The following is a 9,699-nucleotide window of genomic DNA, read 5'->3' as shown; positions in this document are numbered from 1 at the left end:
AGGGAGGGAGGGAGGGAAGAGAAGGGAGGGAAGAGAAGGGAAAGACGAAGACAGATAGCAGAAGCGAAGGGTTTGGCACTGCCCTGATTCAACTTGGTCTTTGGTGGAGAGGGGTCGCCACTGTCTCTGCCTCTCCCCCCTCCCCTCCCCCAGGCTGCCCAGGGGGCATCTCAGGTTCTTTTACCAACTTGGCCCAGCCTCTGCAGACCAGAGCTGGCTTACACCTTCCTTTCCTCCTTTTCCCCCAGCCCAGGCCCCGGGGTGACCCCCGAGTCTCCCACAGCCCCCTCCAGGGCAGGTTCTGTCCGCGCCTGCTGCTTTTCCTTCCCCTTCCTGGATCTCAGTTTTTCACCTGGCCAGATTGTAATGAAGGCTGGACCCAGTGCTATTCTCAGCACCTGCTGGGCAGCAGAGGGAGGGGCCTGCTCCATGCCATCACCAGAGGGCTTGGCTTAGCCAGTGATGGAGACAAAGAGCTGTGACTAGTGCAGCAGGGAGAGGAGCCAGAGCGGCCCTTCTGCCGGCCGGGGCCTTTTGCCTGGCAGTGAATCTGCCCATCAGCGCCGCCCACCTCCTTCCCAGAGTCCAGGCTGCATCTTCATAGGGCTCGGCTCAGCACGGGTGCACACGGGCGACTGGGCACACACATTAGGCTTCATGGCCTCTGTCACTCAACCCCATGGTTCTAGCACACAAGCAGCCACAGACCTTACTCCAGAGGGATGTGTGTGTGTGTGTGTGTGTGTGTGTGTGTGTGTGTGTGTGTGTGTGTGACTGTGTTCCATCAAAATCTGGAACTGTATTTGAAAAATGAATACCAGATAAATTAAGTCCCGGAGCCACAATTTGCTAAACCCCAACAAATATTGTCTTAATAAGTCTCCAAAGGCAGTTCAGAGAGGTTTGGTAACTTGTGGGAGGTTGCACAGCACACAGTGACCATGTTTTCCACAGATGCTCTCAACATCCTGACCTGCCACCAGGCAGAAGCACTGTGGAGGGGTCCCCAACCCCCAAGGATGAGATCCCAAGGTCCTGCCTCTTGGTCTAGGACTTCAGAGGAAACAGAGGCCACCAGCGACACAGCTGGGGGCAGCAGCAGTAACCGGGAAGGAAACAGGCCCTGGCACCAGCTCCCTGGCGCCCAGTTAAACTTTTGACTTTCCAAATTAGAGAAGTTGGATGTTCTGCTGGGCACTTTTTTTTTGTCTTTAGGGAAACAATTTTTTGTTGTTAATTATTTACCAGAAACGCGGTTCTCTCGACCCTCCCACCGGCCCCTAGAATGATCTTCCTTCAATTTCCTGCCCGGATGATTTAACACCACGCTAAGAGGCATTTCAGGGGCTTCTCCTCCCAGACAAAGGAGGTGACCGCGCTTAGGGGGGGCACCAGGACTAGGGAGAAAGTTCTGCCATTGGCCAGGCCAGGCCACCTTGTGTCTGCTGTGTAATTCAGCCAGCCACTCCCTCCCACCCAGCCCATCTGTCTGCTGGCATTTATCAACTCCTTCCAGCACACCCAGGCGGGGAGAAGGGTGGGGAAGGCTGGCAATCTCATTGTCAGAGCGGTTAAACATTAAGTTGGACTCAAAGTTTGCTCCCCACCCCCTACTCAGCCATCCTTAAATTCCCTTTTCCCCAACTCCTCCTTGCCAAAGCACGAGGTGCTAATGGCCTGATTTACATCTGTGTAAACCTGAGTGTGTGTGAGTGTGTGTGTTTGTGTGTGTGTGGTCACTAATGAAGCCTGAAGTAACAGAATCTGCAGGGTAGCTAGCTGGGGCAACCACCGAAATGCTGTGAAAGGGAATCACCCTGTGGGTAGCTAGCCCAATGTAGGGCTGGGTAGAGATGCATAAAACCCAAACCCTGTCACCAGCCAGGAAACAGTTAAAGAGAAGCAAGTAAATGCCTGGCTCTGGGATTCGAGGAAGCACCTCCTCCTGGGTGGTTCCCAAGGTGCTGGGCTTGGCCCAGGCCATGCATAATTGAGAGTGAGCATGAGGCCCGCTTCCCCCACACTGGTAATGACAGCGCCTGAGAATCCTAGCTGGGATCCATCAGCACTACCTTCCCACACCCAGCTCAATCAATGTGGGGCCATGGAATTCCACTTCTCTCCCGGGGCTAGCACGTGGGACACTCTGCATTATATGGGCACACAAGTGCACAGTCACTTATGATTTGTTCTGTAATCAAGTTTGTTTTCTTCTCAAAGCTGGTGCTATACCACTTGAGCCACAGCTCAACTCCTGGTTTTTTTTTTTGGCTGGCTATTGGAGCTAAAAGCCTTACAGCCTGAGCTGGTTTTGAACTGTGATTTTTCAGATCTCAGCCTGCTGAGTAAAGATTACAGGCAGGAGGTACTGGCATCTGGCTTAATAAGAAAAAAAAATTAGTTGGCCCATAATGATGGTACATAATGATGGGGCACAGTGATATTTTGATATGCATTCACAGTGGGATCATTTTATCCATTTATTCCTAAATGAACGCTTCTAAGGACGGCAGGGAAAAGACTAAGATTTGGGAGAAAATGGACTTGAGAAGAAACACACACACACACACACACACACACACACACACACACAGAGTCACAGATTGATGAAGAGTCTGGGGGCTGTCAATAATCTGTCTAATTTAGGGTAGCCCATGCTTTATGCTCTCAGACTTAGTTTCCTTGTCTGTAAAATGAGATTGTGAATGCTGCTTCCTTTCCCTGTCCACTGTAGATGAGCTTCAGGTGAGGTAAGGGTTGTGGAAGAACTTTGGAATCTACAATCTCTTTATGTGATGGCTAATTTCATGTGTCAACGTGACTGGGCTAGGAGATGCCCACAAAGCTGGTAAAATACTAGCTCTGGGTGTGTCTGAGAAGGAGTTTCAGAAGAGATCATGGATTGAGTCAATAGACTAGTAAAACCAAAGATGGCACGGTCCAATCTACAGAGGGCTATATAGGACAAAAGGTAGGGGAAGACACATTCGATCCCTTTTTGGGCAGAGATGCCCTTTTTCTCCTCCTTTTTGGATATAGGGACTCTTAGTTCTTAGGTTTTCAGATCCAGACTGAGACTTAACTTTAACTCCACAATTTCACACCTTTGGACTCAGACTTAAGGATATCCCTGGCTTCTCCTGGAGGCTGCAGATGGTAGAGTGTGAGACTTTGTGGTTTCCATAACCATGTGAATCAACTCCCTTCCTCTCCCTCCTTCTCTCTCTCTCTCTCTCTGTCACTCTCTCTCTCCATTCCTCCCTCTCTCCTTCCTTCTATACATGTGTCTATGTATCCCCTACTTGCTCTGAGTCCCTGGAGAACCCTGACTAACACACTTTACAAATGCAAGGACATAAAGTTACAAGGGTTGCAATGCATTCCTGATAATAATGATGGTGGAGACAATAATAACAGCGCAAAGTCCAAGTTCTCTAGGTAGAGAACTGCACTTTCTGTGTCACCCCAGGCCAGCATAGGTGAAGGACTTGGGAGCTTTTACATACTCCTCTGAACTAGTTCTGGGTAGCAGGCAGGGGGCGGGGACCATTTCCATAGCCACATAAGCCAAAGCATGAATAGACCTGCGTTCCTTCCCACACAGCTCTGTTTCTCTCTGCTAGGCTGCTTCTCTCCTGAAGGTCTGGTACCCTGTTGGCATTCAATGGATGACGTTGAGTGAGTGAGTGAATGAATGAATGAATGCATGCATAAATGCATGCATTTATGTTATGACCCATTCAGTTACTCACAGATTTTTTTTTTTTGCAGGTTGTGAGGCTTGAACTTGGGCCTGGACATTATCCCTGAGCTTTTTTCTTTGTGTTCAAGGCTAGTGCTCTACCACTTCAAACTACAGTGCCACTTGTGGTTTTCTGGTGGTTAATTGGAGATAAGAGTCTTGCGGACTTTCCTGCCCGGGCTGGCTTTGAACTGTGATCCTAGATCTCAGTCTCCTGAGTAGCTAGAATTACAGCGTGAGCCATGGGCACCCAGCTACAGAATTCTTTTCTTTTCTTTTTTTGTTTCTGAAATGCTTTATTTTTAAAATCAGTATACATTATCTTAACTATAGAATTTCTTAAAAATGAACAAATAACTGAATTTCACTGTTAGATGGTTATGGACAAGGAAATATCTAGTTCTTTTGACTTTTTACATTGATCCATATTTCAAGATGATTATCACATTAAGGTTCTTCTGTGTTACTTTTGCCCAAGTTGGGATAGCTGTTTTATAAACTGTGTAGCATTGAAAAGTTCACTGCATCCATATAAGATGTGCTTGCTTCCCCTTTATGTAGTCAACAAGATTCTGATATTCTATGTAGTTGCCTCCTTTTCCATACAGTTTTACATTAGAAGGCTCTTTTCCACTATAAAATATTAACACTAATACTATTATTATCATTGCCATGGTGATAGCTTTAAAATGGCCATCAATACAATGATACTCCTTCCATTAGAGCAGGGCTTAGCCCTAGGCCACACATGTTTGGCCACAAGCAGTGGTCTACTCCAACAGCCCCATCTAGACCCGACCTGACCCTCATTTCAGCTGACCCTTCAGATGACTCAAGACCTTATGTCTTCTAGTCCCCCATTCAATTGCTAAGGTTGTGAGATGGGGCTGGCAGTGCCTGAAATCTCGTTTGGCTATATGGCTAGGGAGAAGTCAGGTCCTATTTGCTCACTCCAGCCATTAGGGCTGGAACTGGGTGAAGAAAGCCCAGAGCCTGAGGCACAAAACTGAAAGAGACATTGTCTCTGCAGGTGGCAGGGTGCAGTTTGAATCACCTGAGCTGACCCCTCCTTCCGTGTTACACCCTGAGTGACCTTCCTGTATCACCTTAGTCCTGGGCCTGATTCCTGAATACATCCAATAAACACTAACTGGATCAATGAATGAAGGCAATGAAATCAACCCTGAACAGAGAGCCTCCTTGGGATAGCAAAGGAGAGAAAGTGCTAGACTTGGAAGCATAAGGATATAGATTAGAATCTGGCTGTTGTTTCTCACTAGCCATAGAGACTTGAGCGGGTGGCTTGGCTCTTCTGAGCCTGCAGTAGTAATACTGTCCCACGGGGTGACAATAGAGAAGAGATGACGAGGATATCAGCCGAGCAGTGCGCTCTCAAGCACTTGATGTTTTCCTTCGGGTCCTCCCTTCCCTTAGAAAAGGCAACAAGTCAGTGATTTCACCAAACCTCCCCAGGGGAGAACTCTGTGGAGGCCAGCATTCCACAGTCAGGGTTTGGAAAACCTTTGTTTTGCCCCAGTAAGGGAGTTTCTCTCCCTGTTTTTTTCTTAGCTGAGAGGCAGTTTATACTAGTAGTTGCAAGCACAGGCTTCAGCCACAGGTAGGGGTAGGTTAAAACCCTAGCCTTCCAACACTTATTATATAAACTTGCCCAAAGTCATTAAGGCAGAATCTTTAGTTTCCTCACGGAACAGCTGCAAGTAAGAACCCTAAAATCTCAGTGGCTTAACAAAATGGAAATTCAGTTCATGGTCATATTACCAGTTCAACCCACGAATATGCCACAGATGGCTTATCCCTGGGCCTGCAGCATACTCTAGGGTCATTGGCTGGGTCCTCCACAACTGTGGGCAGAACAGGAGGGAGAAGAATTACTGGGGAGGTTTTACAAGTTTGGCCTGGAACCAGCACCCATTACTTCCCTTTATATTCCATTGGGCAGAAGCTAGTCACATGGCTTCACCTAACTGCAGGGGAGCCTGGGAATTGTGGTCTCCCTGGATGCTCAAGAGGATGTATCACAGTCTGTGTCCTATTGCACCAGTTAGATGAAGTACATCTTAGACACCATCAAAGGGGCTACTAAGGGTGTTAAATAAGACAACATAACCCAGCATGGTAGCTCACACATGCTGGAAGGTGAGGCAGGAGGATCATGGGTATAAAGCTAGCCTGGGCTACACAGGGAGACACTATTTCAAAGAGAGGGGAGAGGGGAAGCTGGAAGAAGGAGAGAGGGAGGGAGCTACAAAGGAAGGGAGAGAGGGAGATTCTGAAAGAGGGAGGGAGAGAGGGAGGGAGAGGAGGAGGGAGGGAGAGAAGGAAGGAAAGAAGGAAGGAAGGAAAGAAGGAAGGAAGGAAAGAAGAGTCAGCCAGACAATATATCTGAGTGCTTAGTAGAGATTGTGGCCCAGAATTAGTGTTTAGTATCTGACTTATGGGTCATTACAGGCGAATATACTAGCCCAATCCTGTATCACCAGTCAAGATGGCTTCCAGAACATGCCAGCAGAGTATGTGAGGACATTTGCTTAGTGGGCTAAGACCCCTAGAGATCAGCAAACCCTGAGCATACACATATATGTATATATACCTACATATATATGCAGATATAAAGTTTTACAGGGTCTGTGGAAGAGGAAAATGGACAAGAAATGATCTTGGTTCTCAGAAAGCTGGTTCTCACTCAGTGTAGGGGATAGAAATGGGCCCCATGCCTGTAGTTCAAGTAAAGTATAGTAAGTGTCCAGAGGAATGATTCTTTAACTTTTGCTTAAGGGACCAGGGAAGCCATTTGGAGAGTGCCACATCTTGGCTATACCAGGATGCTTGCAAAACGTGAGTCAGTAGGAGACCACATTACAAGGGAAGGGGCCAGGGCAACCAGGTGTGGAGGGCAGATCAGTTTTGGGCAGGTGGTGTGGTGGTGGTGGTGGTGGCAAATGGTTCACACATGAGTACTGAGGGGGAATAAAGTGGATCTGTCAGCAGGAACAGACATGGGAGATTTGTGTGCTGCCATACTGCCTGTATTAGGGAGCCATCAAGAGTTCGGGGATTCTGGCAGCACTGGGCAAACTTTTCCAATGATCATTTTATCTCTATCCTATGCCTGAGAGACAAAAGTTTCTGCCTTTCTGTTTTGCAGATGGCAGGAAGGAGACTAGAAACGGCCTAGCTCAGTGTCTAGGACGCTGCCTAGCTCCATTTCACGGAGTCAGCAAATCATTCTATCTTCAAGGACCATGGGTAGCACTAGAAGCTCATTGGCAACTCCTGTAGATTGGGTAGCTTATATTCAACAATGCTGCACAGCAAGTAGCTTTCAGACCCAGTGATGCCCAACATAAATGTGGACATTTCCTTTTTATTTTTTGGTCAGTCACGAGGCCTGAACTCTGGGCCTGGGGGCTGTCCCTCAGCTTTTCAGCTCAAGGCTAGCACTCTACCACGGAGCCACCTTCCCAGCCCAAATGTGGACATTTCTAACTCATGGCTACATAAGTTGGCAACACAGCTCTGAGTCAGGCAATGAGTTAACTGGACAGGGCTGTTCTAAAGGGATACTGGCCGAGAAAAATCAGTATTTACTGCTCTCATAGGATCTGCTTTAGGCATACACATGCACGCACACATACATACATACATACATACATACGTGCCACACACAGACGTGCATTTGTGTACTTGTCCAAAAGTACTGTTTAAGGCCATAACCCACCCAAACAGATCCATTCGTTGGGATTACTAATTGTATTCACTATAACCTATCTAACCCATTTTGGTCCTGATTGGTGTCAGCAGGAAAGACTAGCTCTGCCATTTGAAACACCCAACTGTATCTTCCCATGGAAATCAAAAGCTGACTTACCTTCCTTTCATTAATCATCTTTTTTCTTACAAGATTTCACCTTTTGTTTTTGTGCACTTTACAAGGAAAAGGTGTGTTTTTATGCTGTGTGGAGAGCCTGGCGGTTAACGGAACCCTTTGATTTTTAAGTAAGAAAGCCAGTCCTGCATGTGCAGAGAAGGTTCCAATAAGCTGGGGACCGTACCTTTAGGTTCATGCTTTCCCCTAGTGCTGGGACCGGAAGGACTGGATGGAAACTTTAAACATTTTGAGCAATACCTAGAATATGTATAATTTATAAGCCACACACCGTTGCCTGTCAAATAGGCGATTGATCTGACTGGGGTCTTGTTAATTATCTTCCACATATATTACGCCTTAACAGATCTTCAGTATACTGGATATCAATATTAATAAGACTATAAAACACTATTGATAATTAGGAACAGAAAGGACCAGCCCTTTGATTCTGGCTGTTACAAATGCCCTGCCTCTCTTCAGATTAGAAAGCGGCCACTTTCCATATAATAAGATCAGATCAGAACCATCCCTGTCCTGAAGTGGGTTATTAAGAGACAGCTAAGGTTTACAGTGGGATGGAGAAGGGGCTATTTCAGAGTGCATATGGCAGAATCCCTGAAGGGTGAGAAATGTGCTCTCTGGTCTGCAGGAGGCCTAATGGGGTGGGTGGAGTTGAAGGGAGAGCCTTCCCCACTTTGATCAGCCAAATTCATCATTTTCTTTGTCCAGACTAATCAGGTTGGTTGGGTTTTGCTGGGTATCCGGCTAGCATGGCATTTTATCTTGATTTCTTCCATTGGATGAAAGGGGGTCCCATTGGGAAGACAGAGAAAGGGGCTGCTGAGATTTCAGGCAGATTTCAAGCCCATCCCATCTTGGATGGCACTTTATTTTCTATTTTCCCTCTTTGGAGGAGCTTTCTCTTTTATGTTTTTGTTGGGTTCACCAACTCATTAACATCAAACAGGCAGATCTGCCACTAACTAGGAAAACACAAGCAATTTCGCATATAAATAGAAAGCATTGAAGCTGGGTGCTAGGGCCAGGCCTTCTCCCTGGGGGGTCTCTCACCTGACTGCTGGAGGAGGGAGGTGAGGAGGGAGGAGGAAGGAGGGCCCCCCTAGCATCTCCTATGGCCAGGGCTGAGCAGAGATCAGTGACTTCCGGTCCCGAGGATGCACAAGGAGCCACAGAGGTGTTTATTAAACCACAGAAAGCCTGGACTGACTTTTGGTCCAGCTAGTTTTAGTATGTATGTTTCTTTCCTCTGCATATGGTAAAACAAAACATTTTTTTCCAAGCTGTTTTAATAAAAACCACGGGCTCTTGTAACAGTCAGGAGATAAGCTGGCTCCCAACTGGAGGCAGACACCACCCAGACCCAGTTTCTGTTTCTCAACTCCAGCTCTCTGGCTTAGTCTCCCTTGCAGGCTGACTCTGTTCTGAGATCACAGATTGGCTGTTTGGGGAAAAAAAGAACATCTTTCCCACACACATACATGCAGGACAGGAACTTCTCTCCTTCTTAAGGTCCCAAGCTTTCGCTGTCCTGTCTCTGGCCCTGTGTTTTCTGCCTATAGCTGAGCTCATCACAGTAGCTGGGGATGGACATTTGCGAGTTTAAAGTTCTGGAGGTATGGGGTGAATTCACATCAACCTAACCATGTGATTGGGAGTGGAGGAGAGATGCATTTCCAAACTGTAGACACCATTCCCAGACGTGGGGAACATGGATCCCGGGAAGAAAGACACGGATAGAACCCACCATCTCACTCACGCTCTCTAAGTGACAGTGGCCTGCCCTACACAGTCTTTGTGTTTGGTCTTCATATTCACCGTCTTAAATACTTGCAGTCCGATTGCTTGCTGTCTCTACCCCTGTAATTTTCAAATGATAGCCCAGAGCAGCCATTTTTCCTCTTCTCTCCCCTCCCCTCTTTTCCCCTCCCCTCTTTTCCCCTCCTCTCTCTTTTTCCCCTCCCCCTTCTCTCTCCCCCTTCTCCTCTCCTATGTCCTCTTCTCCCCCTTTTCGTTCCCTTCCTCCCCCCTCCTCCTCTTCTCCTCCTCC

The 9,699-nt window shown here is 47.4% G+C and overlaps 1 long non-coding RNA gene across 1 annotated transcript in view; it reads left to right on the top strand.

Moving 5' to 3' along the window:
* LOC105986686 overlaps positions 1-4,231 on the top strand; it is a 21,661-nt gene extending 17,430 nt beyond the window's left edge. Inside the window, exons 2-3 of the long non-coding RNA XR_001175128.1 lie at positions 1,704-1,708; positions 4,143-4,231. This is a non-coding gene — a long non-coding RNA (uncharacterized LOC105986686). The remainder of the gene's footprint in view (positions 1-1,703; positions 1,709-4,142) is intronic.
* The last annotated feature ends 5,468 nt before the right edge of the window (positions 4,232-9,699 follow it).

The sequence above is a fragment of the Dipodomys ordii genome, unplaced genomic scaffold (genome assembly GCF_000151885.1).
Source record: "Dipodomys ordii isolate 6190 unplaced genomic scaffold, Dord_2.0 Scaffold36, whole genome shotgun sequence".
In the NCBI taxonomy this organism is placed as follows: Eukaryota; Metazoa; Chordata; class Mammalia; order Rodentia; family Heteromyidae; genus Dipodomys; species Dipodomys ordii.
This window is presented reverse-complemented; position numbering and strand designations above follow the sequence as displayed.